The 12804-nt window shown below is 40.5% G+C and overlaps 1 long non-coding RNA gene across 1 annotated transcript; it reads left to right on the top strand.

Annotated features, from left to right (window-relative positions):
* Window positions 1–542: 542 nt before the first annotated feature.
* On the top strand, window positions 543–4470 carry LOC135415419 (uncharacterized). Its single transcript, XR_010431122.1, has 3 exons — window positions 543–740; window positions 1668–1719; window positions 2886–4470. It is a non-coding gene; the product is annotated as an uncharacterized LOC135415419 (long non-coding RNA).
* The last annotated feature ends 8334 nt before the right edge of the window (window positions 4471–12804 follow it).

Genomic DNA, 12804 nt, shown 5'->3' with positions numbered 1-12804 from the left:
AAGTTAATTTCTTGGAGGAACGGAGACACAGAATATAAATTTCTAGTTGCTTAAGGAAAAATAGAAATTAAACTAGTATTTCCAGTAAAACAGGTGAATTATTCCTGTGGCTGTGTGATTTGTAGGAGTCACAGAGGACACATATTTAAGGAATCCCACAACTTTGTTATTTAAGATGCTCATTTTAAAAGTGGCTAAAGCAGACACAAGGGAAAGGTTTCATTCCCTAAAAACCAAGTAACAACTAGAAGGGTGACCAGAACTACTTGCTCTGTTTTTCTTTGTACACATAATCAAGTTTTCCCAACTCAGTGCAAATAAACATCCAATATTTGAGTTCATTAAAGATATCTTGACACAGATACTGCCTCCAGAGTGTGGCATGTCACCTTGGTGTGACCTGTGACCTCAGCTCTGCTCCCTCACTTGCTGTGGGTTTGGGTTCGGGGTCACAAGCTGTAACCACTACATGGTTGTGGCCTTTTTTTCCATCAAGTAGAAACATTTCTACCAGGCAGTGAAATACTTATTTGTTGGTTAAAACAAGGCAGGTACGAGAACAGGGTTGTTGGGGAGCTGTGTGGTAATTGAAGGAGCTTTTCCCATAGGATTTATTTGTTTCTTTGTTTGTTTACTGTTGCAGAAACCTTTTGCCAGAGAAGAAGTGAAAGCAGCTTGAAACAAAGAGCTGGAGCGGGCTGAGCATTCCTGGAAATGCCACAACCATTTAGGATGACAAGGTCAGTTTATATGTGCTCCCTTTCTTCTGTTTGTGCTCTGATCTAATCAGCCAAATCCAGGCAAGGGGAAGGAAAACATCCCTGCCACAAACACTCAATTTGTAAACTCCTCCACTTTCTCTCAGCCAGCAGGGATGTTCTCTGAACTGATCGGGACTTTTCCAGATGCCAGGATTCATGTTGTCATTGCAAGGCTTTAGTTTTCTTTGGCCCCATTTTGAGGGGGAAAGAGAGGAATGGGGCAGAATGAATGGAAACAGAAGGCAGATAAGGAATACCCTTTGAGAGCCCTCAGTGCTTGACTACAATCTTATTTTCTAGAAGTCAGAAGATATTGAGGTGTCTGCTCAGGTAGTGGTAAAACAGATCTTGCTCCTATTTTCACCTTTGTAAAGCAGAGTTCTCAGAGAATCTCATGTCCAGCCATTAGAAGCAGCCCGGATTCATACTGATTCAGAGCTCAGTTCATGGGAATTTTGGTCCCTATGATGTCTGGTGGAATTGATGTGGTTTCCATTCCATATGGAACCTACCCACCAGGTGAATTTTAGATTGGATATTAGGAAAAATTTATTTACTGAGAGGGTGTTCAGGCACTGGAACAGGTTTCCCAGGGAAGTGTTGGAATCACCATTCTTCGAAATGTTCAAAACATGTGTAGAGTGGCACTTGGGGACATTGTTTAGTGGTGAACATGGTGGTGCTGAGTTTACCGGTGAACTTCTGATCTCAGAGGTCTTTTCCAACTGAAACAATTCTGTGATCCTGTATCCAGCAGAGCTGGGATCACAGTCTTTGCCTGAGAAGACCATGATGAACTCCCAGCCTGATATTTGCTATTTTACGTTAGTCATAACTGGAACAAAATAAGGATATTCTGGGTTGAACATGTCATTTACAACATTTAACAGTAATTTATTTGTATAGGTTCCGTAAGTAAAGAGGAGATGAAGTCTCAGACATGTATCTCTTCCTTCAGGTAAGCACTGATTGCATCAGCTCACATCCTTTAATACCTCAGCATGAACCTCATAGGCCTCATCATTAACACCATACCATTAGCATATTCTTTTCATGGAAGGGGACACACCTCCTAAATATTTGATTAACATGCTGCAAAAGTTTGAGTATACTTCCACACTATTTTTTCCCCACTCAGGTCTTGGTCCCCTTACCAGATACACATCCTGTATGTGAGTTTACTCTTGGATTATTCTCAGCAGTAAATAATTTTCCCCCAAAAGAAGAGGGGGAAATTCCCCAAAAGAAGAGGGGGAAATTCCCCCAAAATTCCCACTGATTGTGGGAATAGGCAGCTCCATAGGCATTATGGTAAAGGCTGCACCAGCTGGAACTCACAGAACCTTGTACAATCCTCCAAAACCAATCCAACAAGCTGCTGGACTCCCAAATACCCAACAGATGTCTTCACGCCCTGTTCTAAGGCAACACCTTAGAACTTTCTATGTTGTGCTTTAATAATGTCTCTCTGGTGGGTTGTGACATGCTTTACACTGTTTCAGGCACTTCAAGCAGGGAAAACACAAAAATTTTATCATTCTATATTACCACTAGAGGTTCTGTAACTACCCAAGGCTCAGAAGAGACACTCGTCTGCATGTCTAGGACTTATTTTATTAGAAGAGAACCCAAAAGCTTGCATTGAAAGGCCACATTTTACCACTGGTACGCTCACCTGAACAGGATAAACTGAGAGAAATTGCTAATGCTGATGTTGGAGAGCATCTCTGCAGAAGATTCCTCTGCCATGCTCTGCTTGTGCTACAGTAAAGAGTGAGCATGTCCAGCCCACAGAAACTTTGTGATTACAAACAGTGACAGGCACAGAAACAGTCTTGTGAACAGGAGAGCTGAATGTCCCAGGAAGACCCAGAAACCCTGGATCTGAATGTTGGAGCACCATCTAGTGAACACAGGAGCTCACCTTTATTCTGTGTTGGTCTATCACTCAGCAGAAGAAAAAAATATGTAGGGAAAGGTCAGCATATTCATGTTCTGTGCTGACTGCCATGCTTACACTAACTTCTTGCAAGTTGTAAATATTCAAGAAGAAGAGATTGTCCTCAGATTTTTTCTTCTGGATATTGGAATATCTTAAAGAAATCCTCTCTTCTTGCTCTACAGAAAATATTTAAGAAGGTTGTCTACACTCTGATGTCAGCCGGTGGCAATAGAGAGGCCTCTGGAAGAAAACTGGTAGGACTCTAATACTGAATGCAGAAGCTAATGTACAAATGCCAAAAGAGTGTTCCCTGAGACAAGAGAGACCCTTGTACTCATGAAGAATTTCTCTGTAACTCTTAGATATCAGATTGTGTAATTTCCTGAAAAGTGCTAATCTGCAGGGTTTTATCCTCTTTTCCCCCTTAACTTGGAGATGTGGAACTTCATTCCTTATTCTACTTAGGCTGGAGGTGAATTAGGCTAATGTCTTCTCAAAATGTGAGCCACTTTGGATTTACAACACTACACTGATCTGGATTTACCTTGTCAATCTTTTAAAAATACCTCCAAGCCAGTCTGTGCCTCACGAAGAGTATCAGAAGGTTGAGCTTTATAGCCTCTTCCAAAATATACAGATCCTACCATCTAAACAATGCACTCTTGTGGCAGGACTTTCTGCCCAGGTCACAGAAGCCAGTGGGTTATGATAAAGAAGTCACCAGAGTTAATCAGGAAAGCAAAGTTGAAAAAAAGCCATAGAGGGTTTTTCTAAAGGAGCCTTTTCCTCACAATTAATTTATGAATACCTTGTCCTCTCCTACATAAACACCTTAATGAAAGGTGACAACATTGCACTTAAACCAGTGGAGCAAGAGGTAGGGCATGTGTCTTGTTTGGAAGAAAATAGGAAGCAACTGAGTAGCAGAAAGTTGAGCTTTACAGCCTATCCCAAAACATGAGGATGTGAATATGTTTGTGCATAAAAATGTGGCTCAGCTACTGTGCGAGGTGAAGAACATCAGAAATTCTCAAGATGATGATGAAAGAACTCTAGTACAAGGAATGGGGTTCATCTCTTACTTCAGGGTTGAGATTCACCTTAATGAAGGCACTGATGGCACAGACTTGAACAGCTCACCTTGGGCTCCCTTGATAGTCAATAAGAGTGTAATCAATAGAATAAATGGAATTTATTATAGGATTTGTGTCACCTCATAGGGACATTTAGACTTGGTCAGTTGAAGCCTAAGTAACACAAATCCTGCCACCAAGAACAGTGCTGGACAACTTGACACTACAGAGACAGATCCTTATATTGGGAACTAATAAAATAATAATAATATTTAACTTAGACTGTACCTGGATAGAATATCAAGAAATATCTTGGTCTGTATATAAGCTGTGCTTCCTTTCTGTACTTGACAAAATTTTAAGATCCACACATTTTACAGAATATTTGCTAGTTTTTCAGTCTTCTTTCCTTAAATAAGCCCTTTTTGACCAACTGCTGATGACTTCCCTCTTGTTCATTGATCAAATTTCACTGAATCTGAAGATTTTTTTTTGTCTCCTTCACTACTTTCATCATAACCTCCCAAACTCTTTGGAGTTCAGCCTGGCTCATTCTGCTCTCACTTTGTCTCATGCCCTCTGTCTTGTGAGTTCAGATCATGCTGTGTCAACCTTTTGCCTTTTTATCTTACACTCCTCCATCAGAGAATCACAGAATGGTTTGGGTTGGAAGGGACCTTAAAGAACATCTCATTCCAACTTCCCTGCCATGGGGAGACCTTCCACTAGACCAGGTTGCTCAGAGCCCCATCCAACCTGGCCTTGAACACTTCCAGGGATGGGGCAGCCACAGCTTCTCTGTAGAACCACATGTGTTCCAGGGCCTCACCACCCTCACAGAAAATAATTTCTTCCTAATATCCAATCTAAACCTGTTCTCTGTCAATTTGAAGCCATTTCACCTTGTCCTGTCACTCCAGGCCCTTGTAAATAGTCTCTCTCCATCCTAAACCTTCTCTTCTCCAGACTGAACAATCCCAGTTATCTCAGCCTTTCCTCACAGTAGAGCTGCTCCATCTCTCTAATCAACTTGGTGGCCTCCTCTGGACTTTCTCCAACAGCTCCATGTGCTTCCTTTGCTGGGGACCCCAGAGCTGAATGCAGTGCTCTGGGTGGGGTCTCACAAGGGAAGAGCAGGGGGGCAGAATCCTCTCTCTCTCCTGCCCACAGAGCTTTGGATGCAGCCCAGGACATGGGTGGTTCCTGGGCTGTGAGGGCACATTGTCACCTCATGTCCAGCCTCTCATCCACCAGCACCGCAAGTCCTTCTCCTCAGGGCTTCTCTGCCTCTGTTCATTCCCAGCCTGGATTGATATGGGGGGTTGCCCCCAGTTGCACTTGGTCTTGTTAAACCTCATGAGATCCCCATGGCCCACTTCTTGAGCTTGTCCAGGTCCCTGTGGATGGCAACCCAGTCCCTCTGGATCATCCTGAATGACTTTTTTTCCATTTGATTTCATGACAGAGCTTCCAATCCTGAGCTCCTTGTCAGCAAAGAGTCCCATAGCACCACTGACCAGGGCAACTAAATACAACCCAGGGATTTCCATTAACCATTCCAAGTCATCATAAACACATCAGTTTTATTCATAGTTCTAAGGTCTTCATAGCATTGTTGTCCAGATGACTCATGGGATAAACAGGGCCATATTTTAAGCTCTGTTACAGCTCTAAAGAAACTGAAATCTAATTAGAGGACAGTGAGTTATCAGCAATTTAGGCTGATGCTGACAACATATGACAGTAAAGAGATGGTTTTGATTGACCTGACAGAGAAGAGAGGATCTCTTTTATATATATTATGGAAATGCTAGTAGTAAAATGAGAAGGAATAAGAAGAGAGACCTCCCTAATGTCCCAGTTTATAGCAATTCAGAGAGACACACTTATGAGTCACATTCATTGGAGTGGGGTAGAAAGAAACGGCATTTCCTGTGCCATTTGTGTATTTTCAGCTCTCCTCCACAATACTTAAGTTTTCTGCCTGAATAAATCATTTTGGAAGTCCCAATAGCAGGAGAGTGATGAATGGGAAGGCAGAAGGAGAGTGAAAATGAGCTAATCTCCCCAACACATTAGAATAATAATTCTTTGTCAGGCCTAACATTCAATGAAAAATGACTCTTGCTAACACATTAGTCTGGAAAGGAGGTTTTGATAATACAGTAGTGGAAAGCAAAGTTTCATCTCTGAATTGAAGGAAAGTGAGGGTATTAGAGGATCACTCAGAATAATTCAGATGCAATGAAATACAGTTCATGGCAAGAGCTAACACAATAGCCCCAATCAAATCTGATTTAGGCACAGTTAGAAGTAGTGCTCTAATTACTGGCAATTGATTTAACTAAAGAGTTTCCTGCAAATCTGTAAGAGTGAAAAAAGGGATTTATTTGATTTTTTTTGCTTTTACAATGAAAACCATGCTTTTCCAATGGTTTCTATGTTCCACGGAAAAGAACTAATAGTTTGACTGGGAAGTTTTTACAGAATAAATCAAAGATATTTTGCCATCAGCAAACCATCAGGAATGGAAATACTTTTCTTAGAAAGTGGCTTGGGATTGTATGTAAACAAATGTGTCCTCAAGTACCAAATCAGTGCTACAAAGAAGATAAATGGAGTTCCCAGACCATTTTTAGCTACTTTGGAGTTCTTTATTTTCAGGTAACACAAATTCATGAAACCAGGTTAGGTGTTGAGACAACTTCCCTGAGGCTCAGTGACTTGAGCCTGGATTTTGTCATTGCTGACACGAAGTGCCCTGAGTTGCAGAAATTCCTCCAGGAAATATAAAATATCTACAGGGAGACAGGCAAGAAAACTGGAGGCCTAATTGTCCCCTTGTGTAGATAGTTTAAACAAACATGTCTCCCTCAATTTATGGGAGCCAGGCTGATGCTGCTGCCTGTCCTCACTGTGAAGGAAAGAGTGAATCTTCCAGAAAGGAATCAAGTAGCAGACATGTGACACTTTCACCTCCATCCTGAATCAGAAACAGAGTGGCCAGCAGGACCAGGGCAGGGATTGTCCCCCTGTCAGCACCGGTGAGGCCACACCCCAGGTTCTGGGTTCAGTTGAGGGCCTCTCACGATAAGAAAGAAATTGAGAGGCTGGAGCGTGTCCAGAGAAGGGAAGAGAGCTGGGAAAGGGTCTGGAGCACAAGTCTGATGAGGAGCAGCTGAGGGAGTTGGGGGGGCTCAGCCTGGAGAAAAGGAGGCTTCAGGGAGGACCTTATTGCTCTCTACAACAGCCTGAAAGGAGGGTGTAACAAGGTGTGTGTCATTCTCTTCTCACGGGTAACAAATGACAGGATAAGAGGAAATAACCTCGAGTTGCACCAGGAGAGGTTTGGATCAGATATCATAAAAATTTTTTTCATTGAAATGGTGATTGAGTGTTGGAACTGGCTTCTCAGGGAAGTGGTGTAATCACCATCCCTGGAAGCATTCAAATGAATGCAGATGTGGTGCTGAGGGACATGGTTCAGTGATGGCCCAGCGAGTACTGGGTTAATGGTTGGACTCAATGATCTGAGAGGTCTTTTCCAAACTCTAGTGATTCCATGATTCCATGATTCAATCCCAAATCACCTAAAGACACAGCATATGTATTGTGGGTGCCTAGAGATAAATTATGCCCTTTCCTGTTCCTGCCTAGAGATAAATTATGCCCATCTATCCTTTGAATGGATGCATTCAAAGTTCAGAACACTCAGCAATCTGTTGAAGTATATTTTGTTTTTAACCCTAAACCTGGCAGGAGCTGATGTGAATATCCTGAAAGTACTTTGGGCTTTGAAGCAGCAATTTTATATACTTGTAGCATTAGTTGACATGAGCTATGAGAACTCAATAGGACTTTTACACAGGTGTAAAAAGGTGAGAGGGCATGTCCTTGTACATCAGATCATGGTGATAACAGGATGGTCTTCAGGATGTGTCTCCCTGAACTCTGTTTTCACTGTTATTATAAGTTGTATGAATGTTGATGACTTCATCCTTGGGAAAGGCACTTTTTGCTCATCAACCTTCATTCCAGATTGGCCAAGGTTTCTGTCATTGGAAGTAATGACAGACAATCTACATTCAAACAGTTGCTTTGTCTAAGTGCCCCCTCCGAATAATCCAACTGCCAGAAGTCACACACAAATGAAATCATTTCAAGGCTTATATTAACCTTAAGTGTTTCCTTTTAAATGAGTAGGAAGGTAGGAAGAAGGGTTGGGCACCTCGACTTTGAGCACAAGATGAAGTAAAGATCAAGATAATTTCTAAATTGTTCTAATCTCATGCCTCAGTGCTTTAAAGGAGCCCTTTAGAGTCAATTTACTCTTTGATCATTGACTAAAATCTAATAACTGTGGCAGCAAATGAGGTGTGAAATGCTGTCAAAATCACTTCAACAATACCTGTGTGGTACTAAACATTTTCATCTCCGTGGTAAGAGTTTGTAGAAAAAGCCAGAGTTTATCAATTGATGGCTTTAGAAATCAACATGATTTTGCATTGAAAAACACTTGCATTGTCCACCAGGCATTTTATTTAGAGTCCAAATCAAGGGAAACTCCCACATGGTGACAAACACATTGATGGATATCGATATTCATTTTTGCCATCCAGAATATTATAAATAGTCGATAATGGAACAATTACAAAGTTTTGTAAATGTAGTATTCTTTTTTCTTACAGACTTCCAGAGAGATTTTAAAAGTTGATATTAATAGGTCAAAATGTTTGCTTTATTTTTTATCTCAAGTCAATATTTAAGTGCTTTTTTTTTTCAAGGAGATACCGGGTAATGGACTGCAAGTAGCAAATTCCAAAATTGGCTGCCGAGTTACACTCTATAGCTGGAATTATCTCTTGGGGCTGCAGCAAACAATGTGTGTGTCAGCTTGGATGTAGCATGGAGAGAAGATTGATTTTTGTATTCAGGAGTCCTACATTCTTTGTTCAGCTTTTGCCTCAAATTTAATGTGTGACTTAGTGCATTCTCTGATATATTCAGTCTTCAAAATCTGTGCAACCTGAGGAATAACACTGTCTGACAATGTTCTTTTGTGCGTGAATTGGATGATATGTGTAAATACAGATGGTTGCAGACTTTCCAACAAGTAGTGCCTTAAAATTAAAAATTTCATAAAAGTCCTTCAAGTTTAAAATTGCTTTTTTTTTTAATCAAAAGCAAAATCATATTTTTATTTTCTTTTCCACTGAACTGAAATACTCTTCTTTCTGAAGAACCAAAATAAAATATGGTTGAAAATTTACTTCCTTTTCCACTCTTTTCTTCATTTTATATTTCCCCTTCTTTTATATAGGTCATTAATACTTTATACCTCTTTCTGAATTACTATGAGATCTTTGAATGTGAGGCACAATGTAAGCATGAAGTACCAGCTCATGTATATCACAATTACAGTCCCAGGCAGAACTCAATAAGCAGAGGGCATATCTGATAATGTCTCATATTCTGTCAGAATAAGGAAAAAGTACACAATAAAAAAGCTTAGAGGTGACCCACAGGGAAAGTAATAACTTCTAACAAATCTGGCATTTGTTCCCAGTAGAAAAATAATGAAGGAAACTGAAAGATGAAGAGAAATTAAAGGAAAAAGTTATGTCTTGTAAAATATTTAGAGAGACAAGTTCAATTGCTAGTGAAGACAGGGGCATTTTACAGGACCAGAATTGTTCTCTTAGTCTTTGGTTTCTATTCAGATAAAGAAAGGAATTACAGGATGTACCAAAGGCATATTTCTCCCTCTTTGTCAGCAAAGGCAACAGAAGTTTTGTGACTGAAATTGAAATACAGCTATTTTTTTTTCCTCTTCTTTAGGTCACCTCCATATCTGAATGAATTTAAATGGCATTGTTTGGAAAATGCTGAACAACACATTTCTTTTTGTGCTGAACATGTTCAAATATGTTTATTCTCTATGTCCAAGTAGAGATTAGAGACCATTGCCACTACATCCTGCCCAGTGCCACTGACACCATGCAGGGTGATGGTAGATCAGGCTGCCTTGAGGAATGGCAGTGGCACAATTGGGTGAAATCCCCTGTTAATCTTTACAGCTGTCATTATTGCTGTTGTTGTTATTATTATTATTACTATCCTGGAGGAAAGTATACTGAGCTAAGCACCCTGTCGTGCTGCTGTTGCTGGTATGACTCTCTGCACACCCAGCACCCCAGGAGAAGGTGGCTGTGACACTGCTGTGACACTGCTGTGACACTGCTGTACAGGCCAACTGCTCATTTTATGGTCTGTATTCCATCCCATGAAGCTCTGCCAGCACTCACTCTGTTTTGTTATTCCTGCTTATATCACCTTGAAATGGGGCTTTGATGTTTTGCTATCCCTGTTGTTGGTGCTTTTTGAGATGGATTCAGCTCGTGCTTTGCTTTTGAGCAGCTGGCAAGTCTGTTCCATAGAGCCGTGGTTGCACTGGGAAGAAAAGATGCTTTAGGTCAGTCTGTGCTTTCCTGTCACCTCTCTGTTGCTCTCAAGAGCAGGTCCTCTCCTGTTTCACTTTCCCAAGTGGTTACACTGCCACTGCTACTCCAGTGAAGATACTCCTTGGTCTTCAGATCCCCATCAGAAAAAATTCCCAAAATTTAGGTGATATTTTCTCTGTTCTAGATTCCTATTTCTAATTCTATTTCCACTCCCATTTCTATTTTTATTTCTATTCCTATTCTTTTTTCTGATGCACGAATTTTATTTTATATTTTAATACAGCTAAAATAATTTGTGTCTGTCTCTGGTGTATTGCCCTTTGATCTGAGTTGTTCTCAGTGATTAATCCATTACACATACTCAGGTTGTGATCTTGTTAAACAGTTGAGCTATTGTTTACACATGAGAATGAGAATAGTTGCCAGATCTTGGAATGTAGGTACAGTTTCTTACAAGCCTCTGTAAATATATATTCCAAGATGGGAACTATTCATTTAATCTTTTCTTGAAAAGACAACCTCTGTTGTTTTCTGATTATTTTCTTTTTTTTTAAATTTTTTTTCCAAAGTCCCTTTTTTGATCTTTTTATCTTTTTTTTTGGCAGGCAGAGGTATCTGCCTTTAATCAAGAATCTCTTTCCTTTTTTTGCAGTCTGTTCAAAAGTTCATAAAATGGTCTTTCCTGAGTCAGATCAAAATTAAAATCTAAAAAAATAGAATGAAAAATACCACATGAGCTCATTCTAATGATGGAAGTAAGATCCACTAACACCATCTGACTGTTGCATGACTTATTTTTGTTGCTGCCCTGGGGGCCCATAAACTCCCACATCTGCTCTTCGCTTTCCCTTCTTAGCCTCCTGAATTCCTTGGATGGTTCATCTGTCCTGCTGAAAACTGAGTGTTCACCTCCTGTATATCCATTGATCAACACAATTATCCTGTTTGCTCTTCTTTCTCTTCCTTACAAAGTGAAATAGGAAATAAATAAAACAGAAATCACAGAAATTTGTGCATTATTCAATAAATGCCTCCTCATAACCTGACACACAGGATACTTGGCAGTGTGAATATATTTTGACTATAAGGTGATAGTGAGACACTTTATTAAGCATGAAATATGAGTGCTCATCATGCTTCTCTCATGCACGAACATACAGCCAGACAATCCCGTGTCTCTGAATAATTCATCTCTCTCTCCAATAGACATTTAGTCACCCAGCCATGCGTTACTGGCTACTGTTCACATTTGTCATGCGATGGTTGGTCTCTTTCTGAAGGTCTCCTCAAGAAAACCACCAGCCATTGCAGTGTTTCACCTTATTATGATCTTATTTTTGCTTTACCTGTGTGCAGCACTCTGAGTTTGCTTCAAAAAGCCTTGCGGGACGTGAAGCTTCCCACAACCTGTTAGGTGACTGAGCTCATTTTTCTACCACAACTGTGCTTTTGTAAAGCTGTCGAGCTCATCAGAGCGTGTGGAGAGGAGCTGGGATGGACTTTAGTTCCTTGGGAATTAATTACCTTGTCTTGCCAGTTTCTCTAGCAAGGGTTTCCTCTTCTCTTCTAAGATTAACTCTTACAATAGAATGTCTGCTGTTACAGGTTGAGAATTATTGCCCGAAGAGTTATGGGTGTTGCTCCAGAGGAGCCATGGAAGGGTTAACAGAGTGGCAGGAAAAGGGGTAGAGACTGATAAGTGTGTGGATTAACAATTTAAATTATATTGCTGATAGTTTAACTTGTTCAACTTGGAGAAGAGAAGGCTGAGTTGTGACCTTATCCGAATCTACATCTTCCTTGAGTGGGGCAGCAGAGGGGAAGGTGCTGATCTCCTCTCTCTGGTGACCAGCAAGAGGACACATGGAACTGTTGTGAAGCAACTTCAGGGGGAGGTCAATTTGGACACTAGGGAAAGGTTCTTCACTAAGAGGGTGAAGAGAGTCAGTCAGTCAGTCACTGGAACAAACTCCTCAGGAAAGTTGTTATGGCACTAAGGAGCTTTTGGATGATGCTCTCAGCCCTATGGTTTAGTTTTAGGTATCCTGTGAGGTTCAGGAAGTTGGACTCAGTGATCCTTGTGGGTCCCTTCCAACTTGAGATATTCTATGATTGTATTATTGTTTTCTCTGTACAAAAACACTTTACCCACATTATTATCTTCTTTATGACTAGACTAATGATGATGCTTGAGTTAAACTGTTTAGATGTAAACTATACTAATAATAAATTCTTGGGTTTACTTACTACATATGTGAGATGTGCTTCCCCTCTGCTCATAAACAAAATTTAGAACATAACAACCATGGCTGCCTCTTCAGACTTGCATATGTTGTCATAACTTCCAGGTGACACCTGTAGATATGTAGACAGCTTGGATTTGGGCTATAAAGCATCTTGAAGATAACCCTATAGACCTCTTGGACTGTTTGGTATTCAGCAAAATATTTGTGTAGAGAGTAGAGGAGAGGTTTGATACCATCACAGTAGTCTGTGTTCCTACATGAGTGTTTTAGTTTGAAGCAGGGGAGAAGTTTGGGGAAGGATCTCACAATAATTCAGATTAG

This window comes from Pseudopipra pipra, chromosome 1 (genome assembly GCF_036250125.1).
Source record: "Pseudopipra pipra isolate bDixPip1 chromosome 1, bDixPip1.hap1, whole genome shotgun sequence".
Classification (NCBI taxonomy): domain Eukaryota; kingdom Metazoa; phylum Chordata; class Aves; order Passeriformes; family Pipridae; genus Pseudopipra; species Pseudopipra pipra.
The sequence above is the reverse complement of the archived record's forward strand: the minus strand, read 5'-3'. Positions and strand labels throughout refer to the sequence as shown.